This window comes from Gracilinanus agilis, chromosome 4 (genome assembly GCF_016433145.1).
Source record: "Gracilinanus agilis isolate LMUSP501 chromosome 4, AgileGrace, whole genome shotgun sequence".
Taxonomy (NCBI): Eukaryota; Metazoa; Chordata; class Mammalia; order Didelphimorphia; family Didelphidae; genus Gracilinanus; species Gracilinanus agilis.
Genome location: NC_058133.1, coordinates 103,124,445 through 103,132,921, shown reverse-complemented (window position 1 = coordinate 103,132,921; position 8,477 = coordinate 103,124,445).

Genomic DNA, 8,477 nt, shown 5'->3' with positions numbered 1-8,477 from the left:
CTGATATTTTAGGATTCAGATTTTTTTTCCTTCCCACCCACCCTTTCCCGAGGCTGTCAATAGTCTGATACAGGTTATACCAGTGCTTTCGTGCAATACATACACATTTCTTTTAAAACAAAACACAACAAACCCCCTCCCTTTTATAATCTATACAAGTATTGGTTCCAAGGCAGAAGAGCAGTAAGGGCAAAGCAGTGGAGGTTAAGTGACTTGCCCAGGATCACACATCTAAGAAATGTCTGAAGCCAAATTTAAAACCAGGTCTTCCCGACTCCAGTTCTAATGCTCTATCCATTGAGCCACCTAGCTGGCCGCCAAACAAACATCTTATGGGGATGTTGGGTTGTGAAGTTCCCCTCCCATAGCTCTTCCATGAAGAGGTCAGCGCCCCTGCCCATTACCCACGGCTCCTTCTACCCCCACCCTGGGGATTCCAGCCCCATGCCCAGCCTGAGCCTAGCAACTTAACTTTAATAACCACAGGGATTAACATAGCAGGCATTGTCCTTCTCTGACTATAGAGCCGGTATTATGTGTTCAAAAGCTCTCTCCTAAAAATACCCAAAGAGCAGGTGCTGTCCATGAGGGTCAGGCTGTGTCAGAGTCCCATCTGTGGTCCATCTAGAAACAAGGAGGCGAAGGGGACCCTCACTTGTGGCTTGTTCTGAATTCAGTGAACTGGGTTCCTGGAAACCCACCTTTCTAAGGTTTCAGGGCATCTCTGGACCTTCAGACCCATCAGCCATGGAAAGCAGGACTTACCCATTTTACACCCACTCCTACTGGCCAGACCTGCCTCCTATTGGCAGTGGATGCAGTTAGCACTTAATAAATGCTTATTGGCTGACTGAGTGCGAGTCCCCATCTCCATCCCTCCCTCCTACTCCCATCATTAGCCCCACAAAAGTCTAGCAGCTCCCCTACTCCGGTGACAACCAGGGCTGTCTTGTAAACACACCAGAGTCAGGGAAGTTGACAAGGGGAGACGGAGCTGACCGTATGTCTTGGAGGATTTCAGTGTGCCTCCTTCTAGGCCCTCTGCCTGACTTCTTTTAGTCCCTGATCTCATGGGCTTTGGGAGCTTATTTTTCTAGCTGCTCTTAAGGACAAAGAGCTAAGGAATAAATCCACAGCTTAGCAGCTGCACGCTGCTTCCCTCTGAAAAGCTGTCCCCAGCCTCCTAGTTCTTGCACACATATCCTCACTGCCCCATCCTGGCCCCCCAATACCTCTCCAGATCTTTTAATGTTTCCCACTCTCATCTCCCATCCTGCCCAGCCCCTTGTCTCTTCTCCCTGTGCTCCACAGCTTTCAAGCTTCTTCTCCTGCCCCAGGATGGTCTTGCTTTAATCTATGGACCGTGTTCACAAAATCTTGGGGCGTGTGTGTGTGTGTGTGTGTGTGTGTGTGTGTGTGTGTGTGTGTGTGATTGTAGCTGTGTAGACTGAAGGCGTGTGTGGAAGGGCAGCACCAGAAGTGTCTGCCTGGCCTCTGTGGGTATCTATAGTGTGTGCCTATAGCGTAGGGGGCGGGGAAGGGTGGGGGTGCTCAGGAGGGTAGCAGCAGAGCATGTTCTATTTTTACTGGCCAGTTGCTGTGGACCGTAGATTTCATAGTCTCCACCAGCCTTCGGCCCCTTGCAGTGTGCAGACTTCCAGCAGCCACAGACCATCTCGACTCCTCTAGGACTGCGACAGGTACGTGTCTGAAGCCTGGGCTCTGATCTTGGAAAGCGAATCCCAAACTAGCCGGGGTACGAGACTACATTGTGAAGAGAACCAGGGATGCGGGGTATGATTAGCTCCCAAAAAGGCTAGAGAGGAAAAGGAGGATATTCTGTGCCCATTTATTTAGGGTTTAGCACTCTTACATGCCACCCCCAAAGACTTCCAAGGGGCAGTTAAGTGTCTCAGTGGATTGAGAGAGCCAGGCCAAGAGATGGGAAGTCCTGGGTTCAAATTTGACCTCAGACACTTCCTAGCTGTGTGACTCTGGGCAAGTCATTTAACCCCCATTGTCTAGCTCTTATTGCTCTTCTTGGGACCAATTGATTCTAAGATGGAAGGTAAAGACTTAAGAAAAAACTGCCAGAAAGTTTCTCCTGGAGAAGGAATGCTATTTTCTACAAAGCAATTGTCAGAGGAGAATGTTGCCCTTCTGAGTGGAGGGTGGCTGAGTCTTTTTTTCCAGGCTGGGTTACCTTCATCTGGGCTAGGGGTATATATTGCAGTGCCTGAAAACTCTTCCAAAGCATGAATTGAATTCTATTTTCTTCTTCTTTTTTTTTAAACCCTTAACTTCTGTGTATTGGCTCCTTGGCAGAAGAGTGGTAAGGGTGGGCAATGGGGGTCGAGTGACTTGCCCAGGGTCACACAGCTGGGAAATGTCTGAGGCCAGATTTGAACCTAGGACCTCCCATCTCTAGGCCTGACTCTCAATCCACTGAGCTACCCAGCTGCCCCATGAATTGAATTCTAAAGCATGATTCCAATGCAATGAATTGTTTGCAAGGAACAAAAATGGAGAAGGCAGACAGGGAAACCAATGGAGAATGGAATTTGAGAGCCTTTGGGAGGGGGTGGGAGGAGGAACTGAGAGATTCCAAAGACACCTCTAGGAAATGTTTTTGTCTCTTCTTTGTTTCCTGGAGGGAGACAAGAATCTATCCCCATCATCCGATGTACCTGGAAAAAGGAGCTGGTAGGACAAGCTAGGGATGGAGTGCCGCCCCAAAGTGGCATCGACTTCACACTCCTCTGCTCCCCACCACATTTCCCACTGTTGGCATTAAGGGATAGACAGCAGTGGCTAAAGGGGCAGGGGCGGGGAGGGCAGGGCTGGATGCAGAGCAGCAACAGCGTTGCCCAGTGCTGCTCAGAGTTTGGGTGCGTGAGTTCATGTATCGGATGCAATATGAGTGTGTTTCTCTGCAGGTGGGTGGAGGTGTCTGAGGTCTCCAGGAACAATGGAGGCTGGTTTTTTAACTGGGATGACAAATGGGGCTGGAATGTGACATGTAGACAGCTTAACTCTAGAGAGGGAAAGAGATAAGGGTGTCTTATTGACAGTTCTAGAAAAGGAGAAGAGGTCCAGAACCCCGGAGTGATAAGCATGGAACCCAGACTGATAAGCTCAGGAAGACTTGTGCTAATTGGCCTTTCCATCAGGAAGGATACCTTGAATTAGGGACCCAATATCTAGGGTCAGCAGGATTGGGGTTTGGGGTGGTGGAGTGATAGGAGAGAAGAGAGAAAAGGAGAACTAAAATTAAGATAGGATTTGATGTGGGCAGCTGGATGGCTCAGTGGATGAGAGTCAGACTTAGAGATGGAAGGTCCTGGATTCAAATCTAGCCTCTGCCATTTATTAGCTGTGTGACCTTGGACAAGACACTTAACCCCCATTGCCGAGCCCTTCTTGCTCTTTTGCCTTGGAACCAATATATGGTATTGATTCTAAGGTGGAAGGTAAGATTAAAAAAATGCCTCTGGAGATCTCTCTCTCTCTCTCTGCAATCAGGCATATATTTGCTACAGGACTCTTCACTCACCTGAGGGTAAGATCATGGGATCCGGCCACTGAAAAGCCTCCATGCCCCCTCTACCATTTATGTCAATCTTCTTTATCTCAAAGACCAAACCTTGCTCATATTCAGAAGACAATGACAAACAGTCACGTCAAGCCTACGCCTATCAGCAGATGAGTGATCATCTCTCCCACCAGAGCGGGGGTGCCTGGACCAGGTTTCCTTTGCAGGAAGTTATTAGTGGTTTTTCTCTGGGTGAAAGGGCCCCAGGAACTCAGTAGGGGATAGAAACATGCCCAAGATGGGTTAGGGGTGTGTGTTCAAATCCAGTTCATATTGATGAGGAGATGTGGGCACCAGCCGGGAAGTCCCTCAAGGAAACACTGGGGACCATTTGGTGAAGACTGTATTTAGTCACAGGCATTAGCAAATGCCTAGTGAAGTGTTGGCCCATCTCAAGAAAGCAGATATAGAAAATTGAGACTAGAATTAACAATCTGAGAACTGAATTCCAGAAGCTGAGATTATGAGATGAATATTGATAAATGGATCCGGGGAGTTGATTCTTTAAAAATTTTTTTTTTTATTATTATTTTTTTAAACCCTTACCTTCCGTCTTGGAGTCAATACTGTGTATTGGCTCCAAGGCAGAAGAGTGGTAAGGCCTAGGCAATAGGGGGTCAAGTGACTTGTCTAGGGTCACACAGCTGGGAGGTGTCTGAGGTCAGATTTGAACCCGGGACCTCCCATCTCTAGACCTGGCTATCAATCCACTGAGCTACCCAGCTGCCCCCCTCCCAGGGAGTCAATTCTTAAAAGCTTTTATTTTTATTATCATGCCAAACCCACTTCCATGTTGATCCTTGTTGTAAGAGCACACTCATACATAACCAAAACCCCCAAAGAAAGCTGTAGATACACAGATGTGAAAGAGAGTCCGCTCTGATCCACACCCATCAGACTCCAACAGCTCTTTCTCTGCAGGTGGACAGCATAAGTCATGAGTCTTCAGGATTGCCCTAGATCACACGATATTGCTGTTACTGTGTCCCATGTTCTCAGGGAGTGGATCTCGTGGGACCCTACCAGCTCCTATTTCTCTCTGGACTTGCCCGGAATCTTGGGATGAGCTGGAATATCAAATTATGTAGCCGGCCATAAAAGGTCTAATTTCAGCCGAGTATTTCAGGAATTTATAAGCTGTCTCCTGCATCCTGGGGCTGGCTCTGCCTCTCTCCTGAGAAATGGGAAGACAGCTGGGACTGCGGGGTCACAACTTTAGCCTTCCACCGGGGACAATAGCAGGGGCAAAGGTAGGGGTTTGAGAAGTTTTCCCTGAGTGAAGGCTAACTAAAATTTCCTCCTCTTGGGGGATCGGAGGGAAATGCTTCATGAAAAACAGGAGGGCAGGAAGGAAATAAAGGGGGAGAATAAGGAAGGGAGCCAATCTAGAATGAAGTTTTAAAAAAATCCCTCGCCTCTTCAGAGACTGCTTCTTGGAGCAAATCCTAATTCTTAATTTTAAACTTCAAGAATTGTCCTCCAGTGCATGAAGGACCCCCCAGTACTTCATGAAGGTCCATATCATCACAGGATGTCAGAGCTGGAGGAAATCTCGAAGACCACTTAGGTCAAACTCTTCATTTTGCAGACAAGGAAACCGGGATCTCACTCAAGGTCATTCAATTAATTGAGGGCAGAGTCATGATTCAAACTCAGGCCCTCTGATTCCAAGTCCAAGGTTTTTCCCCCTTCTGGATACCTCATTTAATCTTTGCATAACTGAGATTTCCCATTCTAACTAGGCATACCTATACCCCCCCTCCCATATCCCTACTTGGGCCTTCATACAATCCTAGTATTTTTAGAACTGGAAGAGACCTTAGAGATCTTAGTCTAGACCAGTGATGGGCAAACTACTACAGATGTGGCCCCTGAAATATTCTATCCAGCCTGGCAACATTATTCCTAATCTGAGGAATACAGTGAGTAGGATACAATACAATGAAACTTCGAAAGAGTTGCCTTAGAAACACACTGACAGAGGAGCATTTCCTTTCCTTGGGCCCCCTCTTTAAAAAGTTTGTCCATCACTGGTCTATCCAGAACCTTTTACTTTATGGGGAAGCTGAGGCACAGGAGCATGAAGGCCAAGGTTAAAGAAGGGGCCCTCCTTATAGATGCTCTTTTGAATCGAAGTTCAGTGCTCTGGGAACAGCTAGATGTGACAGTGGATAGAGGACTAGGCTTGGCTTCAGGAACACTCATCTTCCGGAGTTCAAATCTAGCCTCATACACTTACTGGCTGTATAACCTTGGACAAGTCATTTAACGCTGTTTGCCTCAGTTTCCTCATCTGTAAAATGAGGTGGAGAAAGAAATGATAAACCACTCTAATATCTTTGCCAAGATAAACCCAAAATGGGGTCATGAAGAGTCAGACACAACTGAACAACAACGATTGATGTTCTTTACACGACACACTTCCTCCCTTGCACAGGACATCTCCCATTTCCCAATAAATGCACTCCCTTCAGGCCTTAGACAACAGGGTCAGAGTCACTTGCTTTCCATATCCACACATGGCCTCCATCACCCAGAGCTTTCTTTGGCCACCATTTCCTCTGTTTCTCCCTCTCCATCTCAGCCTCGTAGCCCGAGGCATCACTGAGATGATCTGAGGAGCTTGGGCTAATGTGGCTATAAAAGAGGAGCCGGGCTCCTGTCGCCTCCACTCCCAAGTAACGTGTGCTTTAGGACTGCACCTTTCTGGCAACATCACAGCCATCTCTCTTAGTGTACTTATCACTGAGTCCAGGAGCGAATATTTCAGAAGAGGGAGGAGAGGACCAGCAGCTTCCAGGAATTCCTCCTATCGTATTCTTCTAGGGAGCAGTCAGGAGGCTCAGTGGATTGAGAGCCAGACCCAGAGATGAGAAAACCTGGGTTCAAATCTGGACTCAGACACTTCCCAGCTCTGTGACCCTGGCCAAGTCATTTGCCCTTATTGCCTGGTATTCATTGCTCTCCTATCTTGGAATCAATACACAGTATTGATTCTAAGATGGAAGATAAGGGTTAAAAAACCAACCAACCAACCAGCTGTTCTCTCTACCCAGAAATGTAGTTGTCCTTCTTTCTTGCCAATCCCAGCTCAAAACTTTCCCCCTCTAAGAAGTCTTTCTAATCTGGCTCAGACCACTGAATTCTGTTGAGGACCGGCTTATGCCTTCTCACCTAGCTCTCATGTTATGCCCTAATTGCACTGCCCCTGCTGCTTCCCTCTTGTCCTCAAGCCAAAGAGGACACGTCTGCTTACGTGCCCAGCCAATCTCGTGGGCTGGAAGGTGAGCTGGGGGCTATTGGCAATTTCACTGATTCTGAAGCTAGGGGACCTGGATTCAAATTCCACTTTTGATATTTACTCATGAGATCTTGGTCAAGCCACTTCTTCTCTGGGTCTCAGTCTTCCCATCTGTAAAATGGAAGGGTTGGACTAGATGGACTCTAAGGGGAATTCCCCCTCCCCTACACACACACACACACATACACCTCTTCCTCCCTTCCCCCTGAACCCTGAAGCTCTAGGTCTATGCTTTCCCCTTGCTAATGAGTCTATGTCTATGTTGGTCCCAGGTGCTGCTCTCCTGCCACCATGCCTGAACCGTGAGTAACTTTGATCTCCATCCTTTCTTCCCTTGAGAAAGGGCGTGTGTGTGTGTGTGTGTGTGTGTGTGTGTGTGTGTGTGTGTGTGTGTGTCTGAGGGGCTGGAATCTTTGACTCAGAGACAGCCCAGGCTGTCTTTCATTCAGACAAATTGCTTTCTTGGGATGGGCTCCGTGTCCTTTAGGAAGAGCAAAGACTGCTCTTAGCTTAGGACAGTTGCTATCAGAAACCAACTTCCAGGAGGCAGCTGGATGGCTCAGTAGATAGAGAGCCAGGCCCAGAGCACAGGAGTTCCTGGGTTCAAATCTAGCCTCAAATACTTTCTAGCTGTGTGACCCTGGGCAAGTCACTTAACCCCCATTGCTCAACCCTTACTGCTCTTCTGCCTTGGAGTCAATACTTAGTATTGATTCTAACATGGAAGGTATTGATTCTAACATGGAAGGTAAGGGTTTTTCAGAGCAGCAAGTCAAGTCAACGAATGCTTATTATACATCTGCTATGTGCCAGGTCCTATGCTAAGCTCTGGAGGCAAAAAAAAGGCAAAACAAAGGCTCCCCCCACCCCACCCCCACCAAACCCATCCCTGATCTCGGTTTCTACAATGGTCTCCATAGAATCACAGCTGATCTTACAACTCTATGTGGCAGGAAGACTAAGTATTATGGTTCCCATTTGGCAAATGAAAAATTCATTAAGGAAGTGACTTATCCAACCTCATATAGATAGCAAGAAGAAAAGAGGCCTGCTAATTAGTAAACACTTTTTAAGCCCCTGCTATGTGCCAGGCATGGTGCTAAGGGCTGGAGATATAAAGGAAGACAGAAGACAGACCCTGCCCTTGAGAAGCTTACAATCTAATAAAGGTGGAAAAAAATGAAAAAAAAGCCATGTTCACATAAGCTACACGCAAGATAAAGAGGAAATAATCAAGAGCGGGAATTATGAGGGATTGTGAAAGGCACCCTGTAGCAGGTAGGATTTTATCTAGTGGAGCAGGTGGGTGGCTCAGTGGATACTTAGAGATGGGAGGTCCTGGGTTTAAATTTGACCTGAGACATTTCCTAGCTGTGTGACTCTGGGCAAGTCACTTAACCCCAACTGTTTAGCCCTTACCATTCTTCTGCCTTGAAACCAATACTTAGTATCAATTCTAATACAGAAGGTAAGAGTTTCTTTTTCTTTTCTTTTCTTTTCCTTTCTTTTTTCTCCTCTCCTCTCCTCTCCTTTTTTCTTTTCTTTTCTTTTCTTTTCTTTTCTTTTCTTTTCTTTTCTTTTCTT